The sequence below is a fragment of the Bufo bufo genome, chromosome 5 (assembly GCF_905171765.1).
Source record: "Bufo bufo chromosome 5, aBufBuf1.1, whole genome shotgun sequence".
Taxonomy (NCBI): domain Eukaryota; kingdom Metazoa; phylum Chordata; class Amphibia; order Anura; family Bufonidae; genus Bufo; species Bufo bufo.
In genome coordinates, this window is record NC_053393.1 from 51,247,747 (window position 1) to 51,273,704 (window position 25,958).

A 25,958-nucleotide genomic window follows, 5' to 3' on the forward strand; every position below is an offset into this window, starting at 1 on the left:
TTCAGGGGATAGCCTGCCATAAATGTCCCCTTCAAGGTCCCATGTTGGAGGTGATGTTTATTATCATTTTCCAGCATCAGCGTGAGTGCAGTAGTAGGAGCTGTTTTGCTTTACCAGCGACTCCTCCCACTCCCGCTTCCTCTATCGGACAGCCGACGCCGCGCTCCGCCTTGACCACGTCCTCACGTCACGACGTTCACAAGTGCGCCGTGACGTCACTGAAGCCGCGCGGTGTAGCTGTTGCCCTTATTGCAGATGCGCAAGGAGGGACGTGACCCACCGCGTCATATTACACACACGCGATCACGTGGGCGGTGGCCACGCCCCTCATGCAGACGCACTGCCAGCCATTTCCGTCTATTTAAACTAAGTAGCGCGCACCACCGCACTGTCAGACGCCGGCAGACTGGCGGTATACCAGACTGCCCTGCCGCCCTCCATGGTAAAGGCCACACGCGTTCCATGTGATACACAGTGAGTAAACCAACCCAATATGTCATGAGTTAGAGTTGCAGCTACGTCCTGTACCTGAATGGATTCCCTTTTTCTGTTCTCTACTTACAGGTATTTGGGCTGATTTGGACTACATATGTCCATTAAAGCCTGCGCAACCTTTACTCCTGTTTGGTTTTTTCCCCCTCCCTCCATCTGTAATAATGACCCAGCTGGCATAGGAATGGGGGCTTCTCCTCTACTCGCGACCCCTGTGCCCTGATGAGTTAGGGGGTCCCTTAGAAGTAGAGGTACCCTTTTCCCTTAAAGCTTGATATATTCCCAAACAAAACGCGTAGGGACTCTGAATATATCTACCAATATTAGTTCTGTACACCCTGGTAGCTTCAGCCCCTAACAGGGCCACTTCCCCTGTCCCCACAGGGTCATCTAGGGTTTGTTATTTAGGGTCAGGTTCCGGACGGGGCCACCCCTTGCGGGGATAGGACCCCGTGTTAGGAGGTTACCTTAGGGTACAAATAGGCCAAGTAGGGCATGACCAGGGATAGATTTTTCTCTGCGGCCCTCAGGCACCAAGGTTCAACCCACTGAAGGACGCATTCAAGTGCGAGAATTTCCTCCCCTTGTACATTGGACTACACGGTCCGGGCGTCCATCACCGGTAAGATCCACCCTTTTACTTTTGCCTAATGGCATATTATTAGACCTCTTGCACACCGCCGTGGTCTTAACACAGTGTATGTTTCTGGTCGGTCACACTTTCGCACCACCTGTAGTGCCCGAGTGGACCTGACCTGAAGGTGACCTATCTATTTAGGTCCCTTGTCGATGTTTGTATAGTTTGTCTGGTAGGGGCTTCCTCTTCCCAATTTAGGGATATTAATTGTCCTAATAAACTATAGGTTTTAACACGTTACTGCCCCTTTTTTCCACATATTTCCACTTTACAGAGCAGTACTCTACAAAAAAAGGGGGGGGGGGGGTGCCTCTGCACCTTCTCCCCCTAGGGACCACCCCTTTCTTATCTTTCTATTTTTTCAGGAATAGAATTGCGGGCCCCGGAAGTGCGGATCCGCATTTCCGGATCCAGGCAGCACATAGTGTGGCCCCATAGAAAAGAATGGGTCCGCAATTCCGTTCCGCAAAATGTGAAACAGCATTGCGGACGTGTGAATGGAGCCTTATGCGGACAATAATAGGATATGTTCTATCATTGAACGGAAATACGGAAATGGATCCATTGAAATGAATTCTTCCGTATACGGAACGCAAAAAACGGAACATAAAACGGAAAAGAAAATGTTTGTGTGCAAGAGTCCTAACTGTAAGGCCTCAAGCACACGACTGTTGTGTGTTTTGCGGTCCCGAGATTGAGGATCCGCAAAACACGGATGGCGTCCGTGTGCGTTTCGCAATTTGATTTTCGCCATTGATATAACTGCCTATTGTTGTCCGCAAAACGGCCAAGAATAGGACAGGTTATATTTTTTTTGCGGTCCACGGAACAGAGCAACGAATGCGGACAGCACACAGAGTGCTGTCCGCATCTTTTGCAGCCCCTTTGAAGTGAACAACGGTCGTGTGCATGAGGCCTAAAGCATATGGTTTTCTGGTAAGAGTGAAGTAAGACAATATTTTAACAGACCCCTAACGTGAGCATTTTTTTTTTTTAACATGCTGGGGGTTGTAGTTTCAAACCGCTAGATAGTATAGGAAAAAAATATTAATTTAGCATTTGGCCCAGGAGCTTCAGTTACATCACTGCTCCGAGCTGTACCAGGCAATGAATATTCTGTGACCAGAAATCCGGAGTAGTGTCATTTGTTTTATTTGACATATTCCGCAGCGCTTTACAAACATTATCTTCATGTTGTCCCCAGATAGGCTCCCTATCATTATGTCTTTGGAGTGTGGGAGGAAACTGAAGACCCCGGAGGAAATCACCGCAAACACGGGGAGAACATACAAACTCCATGCAGATTCAAACCTAAGACCCCAGCGCTGCAGGGCACCAGTGCTAACCACTGAGCCACCGTGCTTACAATTTGTCACTATAAGGCCTCATGCACACGACCGTTGTTGTGTTCCGTGTCCGTTGTTCCGTTTTCCGTGATTTTCTGCGGACCCATTGACTTTCCGCCTCCGTGATCCGTGGTTCCAGTCCATCAAAAAAATATAACCTGTCCTATTTTTTTCATGGAAAACGGTTTGCGGACCCATTCAAGTCAATGGGACCGTGAAAAAACGCGGAGGCACACAAGATTGTCGTCCGCATCCGTTTTTTTCCTATCATTTATATGGCAAACTTGACTTAGACTTTTTTTTACTTTCCTTCATGTCTGGTGATCCTCCAAAAATAAAGGAAGACACACGGTAACAAAAACGGAAACGGATCACAGAACAACGGAACCCCATTTTGCGGAACGGAACACAACAACGGTCGTGTGCATGAGGCCTTACAAAGACAGTATCCAAGAAAGTAAGTAATCAATAATCAGCAAACTTTGTAAATTGTTGTAAAAAGCATAAAATTATAAAACATGCATGTTAATATGATATATGCAGTACCAAATAACCACCACAAGGGGGCAGAAGCTCACATGCTAGCATATCAGAATACATAGTACTACGCAGACCATAAACCTGCAGTGAGGGTCACACATAAAGCTCAGCAGAAGGGCTCATGCACACGTCCGTATTTATTTTGCGGTCCGCAACGATGTTCATTCCGTATTTCTCAGAAAGGAACAGCTGGCCCTTGATCAGCACTAACCTTGTCCTTAATGAAGACAATAATAGGACATGTTCTGACCTACGGACATACAGAAACGGAATGCAAATGGAGAAACTTCTGTTTTTTCTTGCGGACTCATTGAAATGAATGGTTCCGTATATGGTCCCCAAAAAAAACCCGGAACGGACACAGAAAGAAAATACGTTTGTGTGCATGAGCCCTAAACAAATCACTGCTTCCCCTATGTGTCCACAGTGCCAGGAGATGGACATAACCACATCAGTGGCTGATGGACAGTTGGCTTATGCATAGCCTTTCCCATTGTGCGGCTGCTACATGATAATGCCTATATTTGAGAGACTGATACAAAGAGGAAATTTGTCCCATTAAAAAGCATGTGCTCGGCTATCACCGGCAGTTCCATAAAGCTGAACTGAGAGGCAGCGTGCATAAGTGACCCCTATCAGTGTCCATATCAGTGGCGTACCTTCAATGGAGGCAGACCACACCACTGCTATAGGGCCCGTGGGAGGATGGGCCAGGCTCTGAACTTTTTTCTCTTCATTATGTAAAAACACTATAATTTTATGCAACCACCACTAGGGGGAGCTCAATGCAAAGAAATTATTTGAGCTTCCATTAAATTGTAACTGTACAAATTCCTATGCCCTGAGCTCCCCCTAGTGGTGGGTGCAGGCATACAGCTGTATAACAGAAGGGAAGCTAGAGATTTATCAAAGTATCTGGTGTACGTAGGAAAATATGGTAGTCAGATGAATGTTATAGTTATTAGGTACCTGTTCCACTTTTTCCAACATAGAAGTTGGATAAAAAGGTTGAGACACATTTTTTTAAATTACATTTTAAATTTCTCTCACTTAATAAAATAAAATAGCCAGAAATCTGGGTAATTTCACTTTGCATTGCTTTTGAGTTATTGACGGATGTGTTTTGGGAAACTTAACTAAGTTTTGCTATGGGACCCTATGAGATCTGAGTATGGCCCTGGTCCATATTGATGCAAAATGTGTCTGAAGAAAAAGCGCGCACGTTGTTTAGTCCATTCCCTCTGTGATTTGCTTAGTTTTTATTTTACCATACTTTTTTTTAGGAATCATTATGATTTATAGTCGCTGAATTTCTAACTTTTGCAGAGAGAGCTGAGCCTCTAGGTGTAACGGTAACGCCCCCGTTGCTCCTAGAGGCTCATTTGCATATGCAATGTGGGCACATATGAACATAGGACCACCACAGATGCCTTCAGCTGCCAAGTGCACATGTAACACGTCAGCCAGTGTCATAGGGACAAAACTGCTGACAGATGCCCTTTAAAAATTATTTAATCTGTATAGACTGCTTATCCCCCATATACAGTGGATATAAAAAGTCTACACACCCCTGTTAAAATGTCAGGTTTCTGTGCTGTAAAAAAATGAGACAAATATAAATAATTTCAGAACTTTTTCCACCTTTAATGTGACCTATATACTGTACGACTCAACTGAAAAACAAACTGAAATCTTTTAGGTAGAGGGAAGAAAACAAATAAAAAAACTAAAATAATGCGGTTGCATAAGTGTGCACACCCTCTTATAACTGGGGATGTAGCTGTGTTCAGAATTAAGCAATCACATTCATGTTAAATAGGAGTCAGCATACACCGGCCATCATTTAAAGTGCCTCTGATTAACCCCAAATAAAGTTCAGCTGCTCTAGTTGGTCTTTCCTGAAATTTTCTTAGTCGCATCCAACAGCAGAAGCCATAGTCCACAGAGAGCTTCCAAAGCATCAGAGGGATCTCATTGTTAAAAGGTATCAGTCAGGAGAAGGGCAAAAAAGAATTTCCAAGGCATTAGATATACCATGGAGCACAGTGAAGACAGTCATCAAGTGGAGAAACTATGGCACAACAGTGACATTTCCAAGAACTGGACGTACCTCCAAAACTGATGAAAAGACGAGAAGAAAACTGGTCTGGGAGGTGACCAAGAGGCCTACAGCAACATTAGAGGAGCTGCAGGAATATCTGGCAAGTACTGGCTGTGTGGTACATGTGACAACAATCTCCCGTATTCTTCATATGTCTGGGCTATGGGGTAGAGTGGCAAGACGAAACACATCTGAAGTCTCCCAAAAGCATGTGGGAAAAGGTGTTATGGTCTGATGAAACCAAGGTTGAACTTTTTGGCCATAATTCCAAAAGATATGTTTGGCGCCAAAACAACACTGCACATGACCAAAAGAACACCATACCCACAGTGAAGCATGGTGGTGGCAGCATCATGCTTTGGGGCTGTTTTTCTTCTGCTGGAACTGGGGCCTTAGTTAAGCTAGAGGGAATTATGAACAGTTCCAAATACCAGTCAATATTGGCACAAAACCTTCAGGCTTCTGCTAGAAAGCTGAACATGAAGAGGAACTTCATCTTTCAGCATGACAATGACCCAAAGCATACATCCAAATCAACAAAGGAATGGCTTCACCAGAAGAAGATTAAAGTTTTGGAATGGCCCAGCCAGAGCCCAGACCTGAATCCGGTTGAAAATCTGTGGGGTGATCTGAAGAGGGCTGTGCCCAGGAGATGCCCTCGCAATCTGACAGATTTGGAGTGTTTTTGCAAAGAAGAGTGGGCAAATCTTGCCAAGTCAAAATGTGCCATGCTGATCGACTCATACCCAAAAAGACTGAGTGCTATAATAAAATCAAAACATGCTTCAACAAAGTATTAGTTTAAGGGTGTGCACACTTATGCAACCATATTATTTTATTTTGATATTTTTTCTTCCCTCTACCTAAAAGATTTCAGTTTGTTTTTCAATTGAGTTGTACAGTTTATAGGTCACATTAAAGGTGGAAAAAGTTCAGAAATGATTTATCTTTGTCTCATTTTTTTACATCACAGAAACCTGACATTTTAACAGGGGTGTGTAGACTTTTTATATCCACTGTATATCATCATTGTTATAATCCCAATTTTGAATAGATATTTCATAAATCTTTTAGTACATATGTAGTTTATGATACATTTTCCTATTTATGTGAATATGATAAAGTTCATAAAGTAATGACTATATAACAGCATCCACTATAGTTACAATATACATGTGAACAGCATAGGTCATTCCTTATACAACACTGCCATCTAGTGTTCATTTTTTATAATGCAAGTGTTGCAATTGATATTTACTTGTGGTGTCAAAGTGGGAAAATATCAGAAACAGAAATGGAAAGATAAGACGTGTATTCTGCATATGAGAAAAAAGGGGATTCTATGAACCAGCAAATGGATTTTCTTCTTAACAAAAATCTGTTGAGATATTAAACCCATAAAGGAATTTCTGTCAAATATTCCATGTTCCAATATTTGCACTGTTTGGAATATACTGTATATCATTATTTTTCTGACACTTATAATAATTATGATTGGTTGCTAGAAAAAGTACCCACTGCTGCCCAAGTATGAAGTGTTGGTCTGTTTGTGTGTTTATTGGATTGGTTTTAATGGTGCCCAGAAGGCCAATCCATGCCCTGTTTTTTTTTTTTACGGGGAGATCACTAGTAGCCCTATATACCTAGGCAGTTGCACGCAGTTTATTTTATTAACTGTCCCCTTTAACAGTGACCTCTACAGCACCCCACCCCTTTAACTGTGTCCTCTACAGTGCCCCGCCCTCTTTGACAGTATTCTCCATAGCACTCTGCCCTCTTAACAGTGACCTCCACAGCATCCCACCCCTTTAACAATGACCTGCACAGCACCCCACCCCCTTAACAGTGAGGCCCACAGCACCCTGTCCCCTTAACAGTGACCACAGCATCCCACCTCTTTAACATTGACCTGCACAGCACCCCACCCCCTTAACAGTGAGGTCCTCAACACTCTGTCCCCTTAAAAGTGACCTCCACAGCAAACCACCCCCTTAACAGTAACCTTCACAGGGCCCACCCTCTTAACAGTGACCTCCACAGCATTCTGCTCCCTAATCTGTGATCTTTACAGTGCCATGCCCCTTAACGATCACCTCAATATCACTCGGCCCCCCTTAATAATGTTTCCCACAGTACCCTGAATCCTTAACAGTAACCTCCACAGCTCCCCTCCCCCTTAACAGTGACCTCAACAGCGCCGCACCCCCTTAACCAGGAGCTCCATGGCACCCATCCCCTTAACAATGACCTCCACAGAGCCCTGCCTCCTTAGCAGTGGTCTGTACAGCATCCTGCCCCCATAATAGTGACATTCCCTTAATAGTGACCTCCACAGTGCCATGCCCCCTTAACAGTGACCTCCACAATGCCTTACCTCCTTAACAATGATCTCCACAGCATCCTCTCCCTTTAACTGTGACCTTTACAGCATCATGTCCCCTAACATTAACCTCCTTAGCACTTCGTCCCCTTAAGAGTGACCTTTCTCCTTAACAGTGACCTCCATAGTACCAAACTCCCTTAACAGTTACCTCCACAGCAGCCCGCCCCCTTAACTTTGATCTTCACAGCACCCCACCCCCTTAACTGTGACCTACACAGCCAACCACCTAGTTTAGCCAGAAACTGTGTTCTGAAGTTAGGGAACAGTGCTTAGAAGAGAAGACTCATGTCAGACTGCATCGATGACCAGAAGTAGACGCTGAGATGGGGATGCTGAGCCACAGACCATGGGTGACCAGCCCTATGACCAAGGAGCTGTCCAGACAACTGACCCACAGACCTCCAGCCTTTGGCCAGGGTACCAACCTTCTGAGAGAAAGGCTTTTCCTCAGCATCAAACCCTTCTTCTGCCAGGGAGGAGACTGGAGAAGACAGCCCCATGCCTTGCCTGTATTGTTTTGCACCTGAATTCCTCCAGTAAAGAAGCACACTGGTTTATTGCAGACCCTGACTCTCTGGACTTATTTCCCATTGGGGTGTGCAACGTGCCGCCCCCAGGGCCGATTGTGTCCCAGGTTTATCGGAAAGCCGATTGATGTGGTGCGGCCCCAATAGTTTTCTGTGTATGTCACGGTGCTCCTACCTGGATATCGTCGCTCCCCAGGGTTAGGCTCTGAAGCAATAAAGGGGAGTGTAATGGTGGAGGTGGAGGAATAGTCAAGTCCAGACTTTTATAAAGTTCAACAGCTTTGCTTGAATCAAATTGCATCCAGACAATATATGGTGTTTCTCTTGGTTCCAGCAGGTTTTGGCATAAACTGGCAGGCACACTTGAATACTCTGCTTTATCTCTCTCTCTGTCTCTGCTGTGCTAAACTTGGCTTTGTCTGGCAGCTTGATTTTATGACTGTTCTGGTACCTCTGTAGTCAGGTGCCTTTGGCTGTTGACTGCCTTGCAATATTCTGTCTGTAAATCAATAAGGAGTCAAGGTGCTCTATGAGCTTCTTCCCTTTTGAGACTTCTGCTGCAGGAGGTGGAACTTCCCCTTGCTGCTACATCTTTCATGTCTTCTCAGCTCCAAAGTCTAGATTAGACAAGAATAAACTAGAACTGCAACCCCTCCCTTTGGTAGAAAACAGGACTGGCCCACCTCTGCCCAAAAGGGGGAGAATGGAATGGTAAGTTCCATTCTAGCTAAGGATCTGTCTCACTCTCTATTTTTCTTCCCTTTTTTCCTCCTTTTTATCCTCCTTTTTTCCTTTTTCCTCCTTCTTTCATCTCTCATCCAACTTTATTTTCCGGTATATGACTCCCCGATGCCATGTTTCCTAGCCTTATGTATTTTATACTACCAGCATGAACGCTTACTCTTCACCACATACCTGTTTATGCATTCGGTATGTAACAGACACATTATGACATACACGCACGAAATACCGCGAGACTTCGATCGTCTTTGTAAGCAAAATGACGCCTGGAACGCACATGACACGCAGGGACTTCGCGCATGCGCACTGGCCATGTACATACTGTTGAGCGCTAATGCAGACGTCTACCCAGCGAAACAAGGCGTGGAACGCACAGGGACCTGGCGCATGCGCAGCACTTAGGGATACAAGCACAAACTACCTTAAGGCTAGGTTCACACCTGAGCGTTTTACAGCGCATACGAACGCGCTGTAAAACGCCCTACGCCCCAAGAAGTACAGGAGCTTCTTTGGGGCGTATTGTCGCGCGTATTGTGGCAGTTTTTCATTGGATTAATCACACAAACGCGCGTACTACACGCGTTTCCAAAATACAAAAACGCCCCAAAATACGCCTCAAAAACGCCCGATAAAAACGCCTGTAAAAAGTGCTTATCGAATACGCTCAGGTGTGAACCCAGCCTAAATAGACGCCGACCAAACGAGCGTGGCATGGCGTCTTCCTTCAGTGCTGTTGCACACATCTGCTCCTGCCATCCTCTTCTCTCCACCACAGAGCGGCACCAGGTATTGTCACATTCCACCCATTATAGAGCACATGTCCCAGGATGTATGTAGGTTATTTGTATCACTATTTCCCTAATCAATAATGTACAGAACCTTTCCAGATAGCTTTCCTGAACTCTGGATCCAGAACTCGGGCAACCAACTGTTTTGACTTGGAGCTCTGCGCTCATGGAACTTATGTATTATATATTATATACAACTTATTGACTGCATCTATAGCACGATACATAGAGAACTAAAAAAAGTATCGAGAGAGAATATGCTATGCAAATGCAATTTCAAGTAATTCCGCAGATCACTCTACTGGTAGATGTGTCAACCGTTATGACATATCAATCTGTGTAACTAATGGAACTGCAATATATGAGACCGTAATGTTGATGTATACACTTACCTTTGTCACTAATTGTACACAATTTTCTGTTTGCGCTTTAGTTTGAAAAAGGCAGTGAAAAGCTAAAACGTCACACTCTAGCCGCATATTGAATAAAAAGCACCAAGCAGGAACCTCTTTTGATGTACTGGGGTTTATTTTGCATACTAAACGGGGTAGGAACCCTACTTCCAGTTACAAAAAACGTAACCTGCAGCTCGTACCCAAGCATTTACTTACATAAAATATAAGGATGACATTATTGTTAGCAATGAAAGACAGTAGCAGGGTGAAGAAATGGCAATACCACTCCAGGGTATTACATTTGCACCAACCCTTACTGTCCCTTCTGTAGAGTAACAACATGTGGTGACACCTCAACGGTGTTCGGTAGACCCAAGTTTAGACCCTAAACCTGGCCACTGCAATTTGGCATCACGAACAGGATACGGTCCAGTGCCAGCAGTGCAAGTCATTGTGGATCCAGCTCCATGAAAGCATCTGCAACTGTAAGTGTTACCCTTGTAGGGCCTGCCACAAATGACTGTGAGACTGTATCTTGCATTACTAGCTAAAGAATTGCTATTGAAGAACTGGAGTTGTAAAGAAGTATCTTCTTAGGAGATGTAGAAGGTGCAGATGCCGGCCAGAGAGCCAATGAAATAGTAGAGGGACACCTAGTCCTACATGTCCTAGATCTGCGACCTGACCACAGTACATACTATTCTGTTTTGCCCCAGTGGTGACCAATGATGACTATTTCTACGACCTTGCTAAAGTCTAACAACTTCCAACTTGATGATCACAGCAGTGATCACTGATAACCAGCTTGATTTCCACAGCCTTGATCAGCCACTTATATCATAGCCACGTGCATCCCACATGTTCCATAGAACCAGCTACCAGGATGCATCATCAGTTGCCAGGCAGAAAACAGCATTAACAGCATCAACAGCCCATCAATCAGAAGTGGAAAAAGAAAACAAAACAAGCTTTGTTGTTGACTTCTAAGCCCATGCTTATTTCTGTTCATAACAAATAAAGAGGACCTGTCCCTGCTCCTGACTTGCCTGTTTTAAAAGCCACGTGCATTCCCTGTGTAATAACATTTCTAGAGCATCTGTCCTTATAGCTCTAGAAGTTATGAATGAATTGCTAGCAGTCTGCAGTAATGGTACAGAGGGGTGGTAACCAGTTGGGGGTGTGCACCCGCACAATCTGAAAATAGCAGCACTGATTGCATAGAGTGAGACTATGCAGGTACACACCCCGAACTGGTTACCACCCCTCTGTACCCTTACTGCAGACTGCTAGCAATTCAGTAACAACTGCTAGCAGAAATAATAAAGGAACAGCACAACATAGAGCCAATAAGAATAGGTGCTCCAGAATTTTTATTGCACGGGGAATGCATGAAGCTATTAAAACAGGCATGTCAGGAGTGGTGAAAGGTCCTCTTTAAGAGCCTGCACCCTAGGGAAAGATTGAAGGCCTCCCCTTGGAGCTGGATTATCTCAAACCCTATGTACATAGTTGGTACATGTTTCACAAATCTTCTTTCTTAAACAGTCCTGGCTGAGTCAGGGTCATATTACCTTGTGTATGGCAGTTAGGATATGAGTGAAGGACCTGCGAGCTCCTATTGGCTAATACGTTTTTTGGGAATATCTCAATACAAAAACCCTCCCAGTCACCCAATGTACCTATGTGCCAAATTTGGTGTCCAACGGTTCAGGCATCTGGATGTCTATAGAGGACAGATGGACAGACAGAAAGGCAAACAAATATTGATTTTTATTATATAGACTAGCTGAAGGATCCGGCTTCGCACTTGTATATTTCATCAATTTAATTTAAGGTTTGTGTGTGTCGTTAAAAGATATCGACAGTATCCACTATGACAGTGACATCTACAGTACCCCGCCCCCTTAACAGTGACCTCCACAGCCCCCGACCCCCTAACACTGACCACCCCACAGTGCCGTGTTTACTTAAAATGGGACCTCCACAGCAGCCCACCCCCTTAACTTTGACCTTCAAGCAGCCTGTCCCTTTAACAGTGAGTTCCACAGCACCCCACCCCCTTAACAGTGACCTCTACAGCACCCGCCCCTTAACACTGACCATAGGTTACATCCCCTTAACTGTGACCTCCACCATTCACGGCCCCCTTAACAGAGACCTCCACAGCGACTGCCCCTTTAACAGTGACTGCCACAGTACCCCGCTTCCTTAACAGTGACCTCACAGTACCCCGCTGCCCTAACAGTGACCTCACAGTACTCCGCTGCCCCTTTAAAGGGTTTCTGTCAGCAGGAAAATGATTTTTAGTGCCATCGTTATTGAGATTTCTTTTTTTTATAATATGCAAATGAGCCTCTAGGAGCAGGTGGGGCATTGCTCCTGCTCCTAGAGGCTCTGTTCTCCCATCTCTGGCCACGCCCTGCTACACTTGATTGACAGGGCCAGGCAGCGTCGGTCTCCTCCTGCCGGCCCTGTCTGCCGTGGAACTCTCGAGCCTGCGCCGTCCCGTTTAGTATTCGGCACAGGCGCAGTGAGTGAAGTCGTCAGCCGGGCGAGCATCCTTTACTCACTGCGTCTGCGCCGAATACTGAATGGGATGACGCAGGTGTGAGATTTCCACAGCTGACAGGGCTGGCAGGGGAGGAGACCAACGCTGCCTGGCCGTGTCAATCAAGTGTAGCAGGGCGTGGCCAGAGGTGAGAGAACGGAGCCTCTAGGAGCAGAAGCAATGCCCCCTCTGCTCCTACAGGCTCATTTGCATATTATAAAAGTTATTATTTTTCTCAATAACGGCAGCACGCAGTGAGATGGCACTAATATAGTTATGTTCAGCTGACATTAGTACATCAATAATGTCAGCCAGGTTAATAACCATTTTCCTGCTGACAGAAACCCTTTAATAGTGGCCTCCACAGTCCCCTCCTCCCTTAACAGTAACATCCACAGCGCCCTCCCCTTTGACAGTGAGCTCCACAGCGGCCGCCCCTTTATTAGTGACCTCCACAGTACCCCATCTCCTTAACAGTGACGTCCAGAGAGCTCCGTTTCTTTAAAATGTGATCTCCATAACACCCCGCCCCCTTAACGGTGACCTCTACAGCACTCAGCCCCTTAACACTGACCTCTATAGCGGACCGTCCCCTTAAATGTGACCTCCACCGTTTCCTGCCCCCCTCCAGAGCTGGAGAGGGTCCAGAGGAGGGCAACTAAAGTAATAACTGGAATGGGGCAACTACAGTACCCTGAAAGATTATCAACATTAGGGTTATTCACTTTAGAAAAAAGACGACTGAGGGAAGATCTAATTACTATATATAAATATATCAGGGGTCAGTACAGAGATCTATCCCATCATCTATTTATCCCCAGGACTGTGACTGTGACGAGGGGACATCCTCTGCGTCTGGAGGAAAGAAGGTTTGTACACAAACATAGAAGAGGATTCTTTACTGTAAGAGCAGTGAGACTATGGAGCTCTCTGCCTGAGGAGGTGGTGATGGTGAGTACAATAAAGGAATTCAAGAGGGGCCTGGACGTATTTCTGGAGCTTAATAATATTACAGGCTATAGCTACTAGAGAGGGGTCGTTGATCCAGGGAGTTATTCTGATTGCCTGATTGGAGTCGGGAAGGAATTTGTTATTTCCCCTAAAGTGGGGAAAATTGGCTTCTACCTCACAGGTTTTTTTTTTGCCTTCCTCTGGATCAACTTGCAGGATAACAGGCCGAACTGGATGGACAGATGTCTTTTTTCGGCCTTATGTACTATGTTACTATGTTAACAGAGACCTCCACAGCGCCCACCCCCTTAACAGTGACCTCCAGAGCATTCTATCCCCTTAACAGGGACCTCCAGAGCATTCTATCCCCTTAACAGTGACCTCCACAGCGACCTGCCCCTTTAACAGTGACCTTCACAGCGGCCGCTCCTTTATTAGTGACCTCGACAGTACCCCGTCTCCTTAACAGTGATTTCCCCAACACCTCGCCCTCTTAACAGTGGCCTCTACAGCTATCTGCCCCTTAACACTGATCTCCATAGTGGACCGTCCCCTTAAAGCCGCATGCACACAACCGTGGTGTGTTTTGCAGTCCGCAAATCGCGGATCCGCAAAACACGGATGGCGTCTGTGCGCGTTCCGCAATTTGCGGAACGGCACAGACAGCCTTCATCATAAATGCCTATTCTTGTCAGCAAAGCACAGACAAGAATAGGACATGTTATATTTTTTTTTGCGGGGCCACGGAACGAAGCAACGGATGCAGACAGCACACGGAGTGCTGTCCGCATCTTTTGCGGCATCATTGAAGTGAATGGGTCCACATCCGAGCCGCCAAAACGGCGGCTCGGATGCGGACCAAAACAACAGCCGTGTGCATGAGGCCTAACTGTGACCTCCACAGCAGCCTGCCCCTAGGTGTCATGGACGTTCCCGCGACAGGTGGCAGTAGATCTGTGAGACTGGCAACACGTGGTTTGATCTGACATGTTTTCCATTTGGATCAAATGACATCTGTGTGGTTTCTGGTGCTTGCCACACCTTCTTTCCCCAGTTGTGGCTATTATGGTCATTTAACCTTCTCTATTTATTGTTGTTTCTCCCACTATGCTATGCGGTTTATAGCTTCTGTTTGAGTTGTGGATAGCTGGTGTGTGGATCTCGGCTGAGTTCCTGGTGCTGCTATAGCCACTTGAAGTTAAGTGTTCTCTTTCCCTTTTGTATTTTGTTTGTGTTATTTTGTGTGTTGCATTTCCCTGTCATTTGTATTAAGGCCTGAGGGAGACTCCTTTTCATCCTTCCTTTTGGAGGAACAGGTTGTCTCAGTCCTGACATTAGTACCAGGGTCCTAGAGGGAGAGTTAGGACATTAGGTATTTCTGTGTATGAACTAACCTACTTCTGGGGTCTGTTCATACTGGTTGTTAGTCAGGACTTTCATTAGGGTTTTACTAGGAGGTGTCCATCTCCTTTCCCTAGTTTCCAAGCTTTATTCCCTCACCCCTTTCTCTCCTATGTTCGGTGTGGTGTTTCCCTCCCACACCCGAACGTGACATTAGGGTGACATTAGGCAGGACAGTCTGGCTTTCCTGTCCTACCCTCACTCCCACCCCTGCAGCTGACAGAAGTTGATTTTTACCTTCATTTTTTCAATCCCCGTCGTCTGCGAAGTGGGAGGGGCGTGGCCAAACTGGGTTGGGGCTGTGGTTTAGCGGGACATGGGGGTTAGATAACCGCATGCATAAAACAGTTCATCTCCAGTAATGTAAAGTCCTATACTCTGCAGCACCACCTAATGGTAGAGCGATTTATTGCAGAACCTAACATTTCTACTGAACATAAAAAGATAATGAATTCAGGGACTAAGTAGATTTTTTTCTATACTTTTTTTTCCAAACCTCATTAAATACCGTTTTGTCTCAGCCTTGGATCACATTGGTACAGAATGCCTGGGGTTAAGTTGTATGTGGTCTCAGTAAATTGATCCCACAATAGAGCGATGCATTTTCCATACTATGCAACTGTAGTAGGAATTTTCTCTCTTTAAAGGGATATTTTTATTATAAAGTGCTATTTTTTTTAAAATCAATATTCATAGAAAACGTTATTTTTTAGAATTTTTGGCAATTTTTCTATTTTATTTTGGCAGTACTATACTGATAACTACAAAATATGGCCCTCCTGTAGCAGTCAACACAAACGATAAGACCTCCTATAGACATAGGTAATCCAATGTCAATTGAGGGGAGGGCGGCCCGTTCAAAAATTTGTTGTGGGGCCCAGTCATTTCTCGTTATGCCATTGATGCTGGCAGATGCCAAAATGAATCTAAACAGGAAGCTCTAGGCTTATTTCACAGGACCCAACCCATTCATTTCAAGGGGAGTGTGCACATGAGCATTGTTTTTCATGGGCCATCTATCTGTTCAGCAAAAATTGCAGTCTGTTTTTTACTGGTTGCTATGAGATGTTGTGTATTAGTCTTCAGTTTTCCCTGAATGCATGAAAACTGATGACATGCGTGCGGAAAGAGTGCAAGAACTTAACAGACCTGCAGAAAACAATCAAGCAAACTCAATAAAAAAAAAAAATCATTTTTTAATGACCAAATTCAGACGCGTGACGTGTCCTCTATACGTCATATCACTAGGTCAAGGGATGCATGGGGGAAACGTCATCGCTGTGGCCAGTCAATGGCTGCAATGGCCACGTGATCTGTGTCTAACCAGATGTTGACACGGCGAGACCAGCGAGCTGCAGCGGTGGTGGTGGAGCGAAGGAGTTGGAATCCAGCATTGGGTATCAGTATGCTTTCCTCCACAGGTCTGGCCATGTGAGGGGGTCTGCTCGAAAGACCCACGTGGTGAGCAACTTCTTTAGTGTCCTTATACATGGACCAATATCTCAAACAATTATCGGAAACTAACCAAATGTTCCTGACATGTAGCAGTCACCTCCGATGTATGGGGACAAGCAAGTGCTACAGCGATCCAAGGTCCGTCATGATCTACTGGCCTGCCGATCAGTGGAGACGAGAAAACATTGTGCTCAGTGGTGGACAGTCCCTTTAAAACATTTGCTGATATCAGTGGGCTCCATCTGGTGTGATTCTGAATGCCAAAACTCCCGACGTCTGGCTGATTGACATTTCCCTAATAGTTCCATCACAGATTATAGTCAAAATGAAACAGATTTCTGCCCCTCAACGTGAACCAGAACACGGCTTGTTCTCCAGCTAGAGACTTAGTCAGTGTCTGATAGACGGAGTAATTCAATCAGCCTTCGGAGGAGCATATCTAATCACAGATTTTCATCGCTGAAATAAAATTAGATTGATTTTCCACTTTCCCGTTCAGGTTTCTATAGTTGATTTCCCTATAATCTTTTAATTATAGGCAGAGAAACCTTTGAAATCTCAGTTGTCTTGTGTTAATGGACGTGGAAGGAAGACATATAGTAACATGAGAGCGTAGAAAATAACACATCAGGACGGTACGATCAATCAGCTGAAGATCAGATGGGGAGGAGGAATGTGTAAAAACATATGAAGTTAGATCTCGAAATTTATGATTTCTTTTCACTTGCTGCACATTTACTACATCTAGATCCTGAGCCACCATGTGAGCTTAGATACTAAATTTACAATAAAGGGGTTTTCCCACAAAATAAATCTACATTTTTTTTAAAACTAGGACCTGGATTTGAATACCTTTGTAATTGCATGTAATTAAAAAATATATATATAACCACTGAGTTATTCAATTAAATACATCTGTATAGCGCCACCTGCTGATTGTTCTTTGCTTTATTTCTTGGACCACATTGTGGAGGTGGTCGCACATGCTCAGTTTCAGCCTCCAAGCTGGATCTTATATTAATAGCTGTGACAGCTACATAACAAGAGCTGCAGCCGAAAGGACACTTCCTCTGAGCTGTGATAGGGAGAGACCTGCAGCAGAAATTACACCACTCCTGCGCTGTCATAGGGAGAGATCTGCAGCAGGAAGGAAAACGCTCCCTCATAAAGTACACACCCCTGAGCTCCAGCAGAAAGGACACACCTCCTCAGAAAGTACACACCCCTGAGCTGCAGCAGAAAGGACACACCTCCTCAGAAAGTACACACCCCTGAGCTGCAGCAGAAAGGACACACACACACCCCTGAGAAAGGACCCGCCTCTTGATCAAGAGAATCTAGCAGAGCAATTGGAGCAACGAATAGCGAGATCTCTGGATCGATGTCAGGTACAGGGCTGGTTCTGGCTTTGTTAGAAGGAGGTTTGCATGTATTATATGATGTCTGATTAATCATTGGATAACCCCTTTAAATTACAAAAAGAAAAAGAACGATGAGTATCATCTCTACTACCTAATTATAGAACGTTACCTGTGACATCTCACCTACAGTACAAACACTACTACAAAAACAGTCACTACAATAGTTTCCCATTGCCTCTAGAATTATAGGCACCAATTATAACAGAGTTGTTGCGTGGTCTATAAGACTCCCTCCACCAGTTCTGGCTCTCTGTAGCTGGCAGCTATTAGTTCAATGGCTGCTGTTCTAATGTGGTATAAACATGGCCTACAGGAACCCGTCCCAGAATGTGACTAGGAAGGGTTGCCTTCACTTGTACAGCTGCTTAGGTGGGAGAGAGGGGAAGGACCTCATACTGCTCTCTGGTGCTGCACTGACACTGCTGAGAAGTGAATGGCTGACCAGCCTGACAACAGTGGGGTGCAGGATCGTATGCCTGAAACTAGCCAAACAGAACTCTGGAGGGATAGTCTGCCACTGGGCTGATTTTTACTGCATGTGTCTAAAAAACTGCTGAAAATTTTTAATAAAGACCAGCTGAAAAAATTATTTGAGCCCAAAATTTGTAAAATGCGAAATTTGTCCCAAAGGTGTCCATAGCCTTTAAGGCAGAGTCCCTGTCCAGCTGACTTGTACTGGTCTTTCTCTTAATCACCCAAGTCTCCTACTGCTTGTGATAGGAGGTCCCCTAACATAAGTAAATGGGGTTGAAATGTATCACTTGCTCACAGTTCTTTTTGTTAAATGGGAGATAAGTGAGAAAGGGTAAGTTTAAGGGGCAATAATAAGTCACTGTATGGCACTATTGGATGACTCTATGTCAATCCTGATCCGGGCATTATGCTATATTATATACTACAATCATCATGAAGAGTCAATGACATTAATTATTTTGCGACATTGGCACCTGCCAAGTGGTGGGATACAATAGGCAGGGAGTGTACAGTCGGTTCTTGAAGTTGATAAGTTGGACGCAGCAAAAATGGGCAAATGTAAGGATCCGAGGGACTTTGACAGCGGCCAAAATATGGCAGCTAGATGAGAAGGTCTGAGCATCTCCAAAACAGCAGGCCTTGTGGAATGTTCCTGGTATGGAATAGTTAGGTCCAAGAAAGAATGACCTGTGAATTGGATACAGGGCTGATGTAAGTGGAAAGTGGAGGCTGGTCTGATCCCACAGAAGAGCTACGATAGCAGAATTTACTGAGAGTTCCTACTGGCTACGATAGGAGTCAGAACATACAGGGTATCACAGATTGCTGTATATGGGGCTGCGTAGCTGCACACTGGTCATAGAATTCATATAACCCCTGTCCACGTCCGAAAGCTGCTATAATGGACATGTGAGCAGTGATGGCCAGTACGCAGTGGTCGCCCGCGAACACATGCGATCTGCCATCTTAACTGACAAGTCCGGCGAGGCACAGGTAAGTCCTTACCTGTGCCTGTGGCCTGTGCGCGAGCCGGTCTGAAATGAAATGCGGTCTCTGGGAGCAGGCAGTTCCGAGAATGGCCTCCAGGGGCCGTTCTCTGAACTATCTGCTCCCGGAGACCGCATTTCATTTCAGACCGGCTCGTGCACAGGCACAGGTAAGGACTTACCTGTGCCTCGCCGGACTTGTCAGTTAAGATGGCAGATCGCATGTGTTCGCGGGCGACCACTGCGTACTGGCCATCACTGCATGTGAGCATCAGAAATAGACCATGGAGCAATCAAAGAAAGTGGTCTGGTGGTCTGATGTATCACATTTTTTTTACATCATGTGATTGGGCATCGCACCAGGATGCACTATTTGAGGAAGACAAGTTGGCAGTGTGATAATCTGGATAATGTTCTGCTGGAAAACCTTGGGTCGTGGCATTCATGTGCATGTGACAGGTAAAACCTACCAAAATATTGTACAAACCAAGTGCCCCCCTTCATGGCAGTAGTATTCCTTTAATACTCTCATTCAACAGGATAGTGCCCCAGCAGGGTTGCCAACCATCCAGAAATTTCTGGACAGTCCGTAAAAAGAGAGGACTTTTTTCCTAAGTTTCCTATTGAGCTATAGACATGTATGACTTATAATCTTTATCACTCATTATGGTTTCCTAATTTCTCTGTAAAAAAAATGTTGTCTGTTTGTGATTTTGGGATTAGTAACAAAGTAACATAGTACATAAGGCCGAAAAAAGACATTTGTCCATCCAGTTCGGCCTGTCATCCTGCAAGTTGTCCAGAAAAAAAGAAAAATTACGTTTGGCACCTCTGTGCCCCAGCCACGGTGCAAAATTTGTGGAGGAATGGTTTGTGGAACATGACAAAGAGTTCAAAATGCTGTCATGGCCTCCAAGTTCTCAGACCTTAATCCAGTTGAGTTTCTGTGGGATGCTGTGTCGAATCCATGGAGACCTCACTTCACAACTTACAGGACTTAAAGGGGTATTTCGGTTGTTTCAAGTTATGACTAGAGTTGAGCGAACACCTGGATGTTCGGGTTCGAGAAGTTCGGCCGAACTTCCCGGAAATGTTCGGGTTCGGCATCCGAACCCGACCCGAACTTCGTCCCGAACCCGAACCCCATTGAAGTCAATGGGGACCCGAACTTTTCGGCACTAAAAAGGCTGTAAAACAGCCCAGGAAAGAGCTAGAGGGCTGCAAAAGGCAGCAACATGTAGGTAAATCCCCTGCAAACAAATGTGGATATATATACTTAGGCCCCGGCACCCAGGCAGAGGAGAGAGGTCCCGTAACAGAGAATCTGGCTTCATGTCAGCAGAGAATCAGTCTGCAGGTCATAGCAGAGAATCAGGCTTTACGTCACCCAACACTGGAACAGGCCACTGTCACATATTTAGGCCCAGGCACCCAGACAGAGGAGAGAGGTCCCGTAACAGAGAATCTGGCTTTATGTCAGCACAGAATCAGTCTTCATGTCATAGCAGAGAATCAGGCTTCACGTCACCCACCACTGGAACAGGTCACTGTCACATATTTAGGCCCAGGCACCCAGGCAGAGGAGAGAGGTCCCATAACAGAGATTCAGGCTTCATGTCAGCAGAGAATCAGTCTTCATGTCATAGCAGAGAATCAGGCTTCACGTCACCCACCACAGGAACAGGCCACTGTCACACATTTAGGCCCTGGCACCCAGAAAGAGGAGAGAGGTCCCGTAACAGAGAATCTGGCTTCATGTCAGCACAGAATCAGTCTTCATGTCATAGCAGAGAATCAGGCTTCACATCACCCACCACTGGAACAGGCCACTGTCACACATTTAGGCCCAGGCACCCAGACAGAGGAGAGAGGTCCCGTAACAGAGAATCTGGCTTCATGTCAGCACAGAATCAGTCTTCATGTCATAGCAGAGAATCAGGCTTCACGTCACCCACCACTGGAACAGGCCACTGTCACATATTTAGGCCCCGGCACCCAGACAGAGGAGAGAGGTCCCGTAACAGAGAATCTGGCTTCATGTCAGCACAGAATCAGTCTTCATGTCATAGCAGAGAATCAGGCTTCACGTCACCCACCACTGAATCAGGCTTCACGTCACCCACCACTGTCATGGCCTCCAAGTTCTCAGACCTTAATCCAGTTGAGTTTCTGTGGGATGCTGTGTCGAATCCATGGAGACCTCACTTCACAACTTACAGGACTTAAAGGGGTATTTCGGTTGTTTCAAGTTATGACCCACCACTGTCACATATTTAGGCCCAGGCACCCAGGCAGAGGAGAGAGGTCCCATAACAGAGATTCAGGCTTCATGTCAGCAGAGAATCAGTCTTCATGTCATAGCAGAGAATCAGGCTTCACGTCACCCACCACTGGAACAGGCCACTGTCACATATTTAGGCCCCGGCACCCAGACAGAGGAGAGAGGTCCCGTAACAGAGAATCTGGCTTCATGTCAGCACAGAATCAGTCTTCATGTCATAGCAGAGAATCAGGCTTCACGTCACCCACCACTGGAACAGGCTACTGTCACACATTTAGGCCCGGGCACCCAGACAGAGGAGAGAGGTCGCGTAACAGAGAATCTGGCTTCATGTCAGCACAGAATCAGTCTTCATGTCATAGCAGAGAATCAGGCTTCACGTCACCCACCACTGGAACAGGCCACTGTCACACATTTAGGCCCCGGCACCCAGACAGAGGAGAGGTTCATTCAACTTTGGGTTGCCCCGCAATATAATGGTAAAATGAAAATAAAAATAGGATTGAATGAGGAAGTGCCCTGGAGTACAATAATATATTGTTAAGGGGAGGTAGTTAATGTCTAATCTGCACAAGGGATGGACAGGTCCTGTGGGATCCATGCCTGGTTCATTTTTATGAACGTCAGCTTGTCCACATTGGCTGTAGACAGGCGGCTGCGTTTGTCTGTAATGACGCCCCCTGCCGTGCTGAATACACGTTCAGACAAAACGCTGGCTGCCGGGCAGGCCAGCACCGCCAAGGCATAAAAGGCTAGCTCTGGCCACGTGGACAATTTGGAGACCCAGAAGTTGAATGGGGCCGAACCATCAGTCAGTACGTGGAGGGGTGTGCACAGGTACTGTTCCACCATGTTAGTGAAATGTTGCCTCCTGCTAACACGTTCCGTATCAGGTGGTGGTGCAGTTAGCTGTGGCGTGGTGACAAAACTTTTCCACATCTCTGCCATGCTAACCCTGCCCTCAGAGGAGCTGGCCGTGACACAGCTGCGTTGGCGACCTCTTGCTCCTCCTCTGCCTTCGCCTTGGGCTTCCACTGGTTCCCCTGTGACATTTGTGAATGCTCTCAGTAGCGCGTCTACCAACGTGCGCTTGTACTCGCGCATCTTCCTATCACGCTCCAGTGTAGGAAGTAAGGTGGGCACATTGTCTTTGTACCGGGGATCCAGCAGGGTGGCAACCCAGTAGTCCGCACATGTTAAAATGTGGGCAACTCTGCTGTCGTTGCGCAGGCACTGCAGCATGTAGTCGCTCATGTGTGCCAGGCTGCCCAGAGGTAAGGACAAGCTGTCCTCTGTGGGAGGCGTATCGTCATCGTCCTGTGTTTCCCCCCAGCCACGCACCAGTGATGGGCCCGAGCTGCTTTGGGTGCCACCCCGCTGTGAACATGCTTCATCCTCATCCTCCTCCACCTCCTCCTCATCCTCGTCCTCCAGTAGTGGGCCCTGTCTGGCCACATTTGTACCTGGCCTCTGGTGTTGCAAAAAACCTCCCTCTGAGTCACTTCGAAGAGACTGGCCTGAAAGTGCTAAAAATGACCCCTCTTCCTCCTCTTCCTCCTGGGCCACCTCCTCTTCCATCATCGCCCTAAGTGTTTTCTCAAGGAGACATAGAAGTGGTATTGTAACGCTGATAACGGCGCCATCGCCACTGGACATGTTGGTGGAGTACTCGAAACAACGCAACAGGGCACACAGGTCTCGCATGGAGGCCCAGTCATTGGTGGTGAAGTGGGTCTGATCCGCAGTGCGACTGACCCGTGCGTGCTGCAGCTGAAACTCCACTATGGCCTGCTGCTGCTCGCACAGTCTGTCCAGCATATGCAAGGTGGAGTTCCACCTGGTGTGTACGTCGCATATGAGGCGGTGAGCGGGAAGGCCGAAGTTACGCTGTAGCGCAGACAGGCGAGCAGCGGCAGGGTGTGAACGCCGGAAGCGCGAACAGACGGCCCGCACTTTATGCAGCAGCTCTGACATGTCGGGGTAGTTGCGAATGAACTTCTGCACCACCAAATTCAGCACATGCGCCAGGCAAGGGATGTGCGTCAAACCGGCTAGTCCCAGAGCTGCAACGAGATTTCGCCCATTATCGCACACCACCAGGCCGGGCTTGAGGCTCACCGGCAGCAACCACTCGTCGGTCTGTTGTTCTATACCCCGCCACAACTCCTGCGCGGTGTGGGGCCTGTCCCCCAAACATATGAGTTTCAGAATGGCCTGCTGACGTTTCCCCCGGGCTGTGCTGAAGTTGGTGGTGAAGGTGTGTGGCTGACTGGATGAGCAGGTGGAAGAAGAGGAGGAGGAAGCTGAGTAGGAGGAGGAGGAGACAGGAGGCAAAGAATGTTGCCCTGCGATCCTTGGCGGCGGAAGGACGTGCGCCAAACAGCTCTCCGCCTGGGGCCCAGCCGCCACTACATTTACCCAGTGTGCAGTTAGGGAGATATAGCGTCCCTGGCCGTGCTTACTGGTCCACGTATCTGTGGTTAGGTGGACCTTGCCACAGATGGCGTTGCGCAGTGCACACTTGATTTTATCGGACACTTGGTTGTGCAGGGAAGGCACGGCTCTCTTGGAGAAGTAGTGGCGGCTGGGAACAACATACTGTGGGACAGCAAGCGACATGCGCTGTTTGAAGCTGTCTGTGTCCACCAGCCTAAATGACAGCATTTCATAGGCCAGTAGTTTAGAAATGCTGGCATTCAGGGCCAGGGATCGAGGGTGGCTAGGTGGGAATTTACGCTTTTTCTCAAATGTTTGTGAGATGGAGAGCTGAACGCTGCCGTGTGACATGGTTGAGATGCTTGGTGACGCAGGTGGTGGTGTTGGTGGTACATCCCATGTTTGCTGGGCGGCAGGTGCCAACGTTCCTCCAGAGGCAGAGGAAGAGGCTGAGGCGGCGGCAGCAGCAGAAGAGGCCGAGGCGGCAGCAGCAGAAGAGGTAGCAGGGGGAGCCTGAGTGACTTCTTTGTTTTTAAGGTGTTTACTCCACTGCAGTTCATGCTTTGCATGCAGGTGCCTGGTCATGCAGGTTGTGCTAAGGTTCAGAACGTTAATGCCTCGCTTCAGGCTCTGATGGCACAGCGTGCAAACCACTCGGGTCTTGTCGTCAGCACATTGTTTAAAGAAGTGCCATGCCAGGGAACTCCTTGAAGCTGCCTTTGGGGTGCTCGGTCCCAGATGGCGGCGGTCAGTAGCAGGCGGAGTCTCTTGGCGGCGGGTGTTCTGATTTTGCCCACTGCTCCCTCTTTGTCTTTTGCTACGCTGTTGGCTCGGTCTCACCACTGCCTCTTCCTCTGAACTGTGAAAGTCAGTGGCACGAACTTCATTCCATGTGGGGTCTAGGACCTCATCGTCCCCTGCATCGTCTTCCACCTAGTCTTGATCCCTGACCTCCTGTTCAGTCTGCACACTGCAGAAAGACGCAGCAGTTGGCAGCAGAGTCAGGGTTAACAGCATAAGAGACTGCTGCATAACTTGAGGCTCAGACAGTTTCCCTGATATGCATGGGGGTGATGTGACAGACTGATGGGCTTGGTTTTCATGCGCCATCTGTGCGCTTTCTGCAGAAGACTGGGTGGGAGATAATGTGAACGTGCTGGATGCACTGTCGGCCACCCAATTGACTAATGCCTGTACCTGCTCAGACCTTACCATCCTTAGAACGGCATTGGGCCCCACCAAATATCCCTGTAAATTCTGGCGGCTACTGGGACCTGAGGTAGTTGGTACACTAGGACGTGTGGCTGTGGCAGAACGGCCACGTCCTCTCCCAGCACCAGAGGGTCCACTAACACCACCACGACCATGTCCACGTCCGCGTCCCTTACTAGTTGTTTTCCTCATTGTTACCGTTCACCACAATAAGAAAAATATTATTCGGGCCAATGTATTGAATTAAAATTCAGGCCTTTTTTTTACAGACACCTCACACTGTCTGGCTATCTATTTAGGTACCGTATTACACTAATACAGGCACACAAGTAATGACAGATTTGGTTGAATATAAATGTGAGGCCTATTTTTTACGTGCTGTGTGACAGATATACCTTTAATCACAGAATTAGACTTGTATCTGCACTGTAGCGTGTGTGTTAAGTTTTTCAGAATGACACTATCAGCACCTTGAATCTAAGATATCCTTTTTGGGATAGATTTAAAGTAGGCCTGATATAGCAGAAACTACTAATTTTGAGAATGGCAAATTTGGGAATAGTTTTTCAACCCAGAACAAAAACTGTGCTTTTACGGTCACTAAATATAACTTGACCAGCTAAACCAGTACAGATTTGGAGGAATAGAAATGTCAGGCCTATTTTTTAGGCGCTGGGTGACAGGCTCAACTTACCCCTGATCTAGTATATGGCCAAAAAATAACCACACTATTGATGGTTAAATGCACTTGATGAAAGCTTGACCCTGATGTAAGATATAGCAAAAAATAACCACACTATTGATGGTTAAATGCACTTGGGTGACACAGGCTCAGCCTGCACC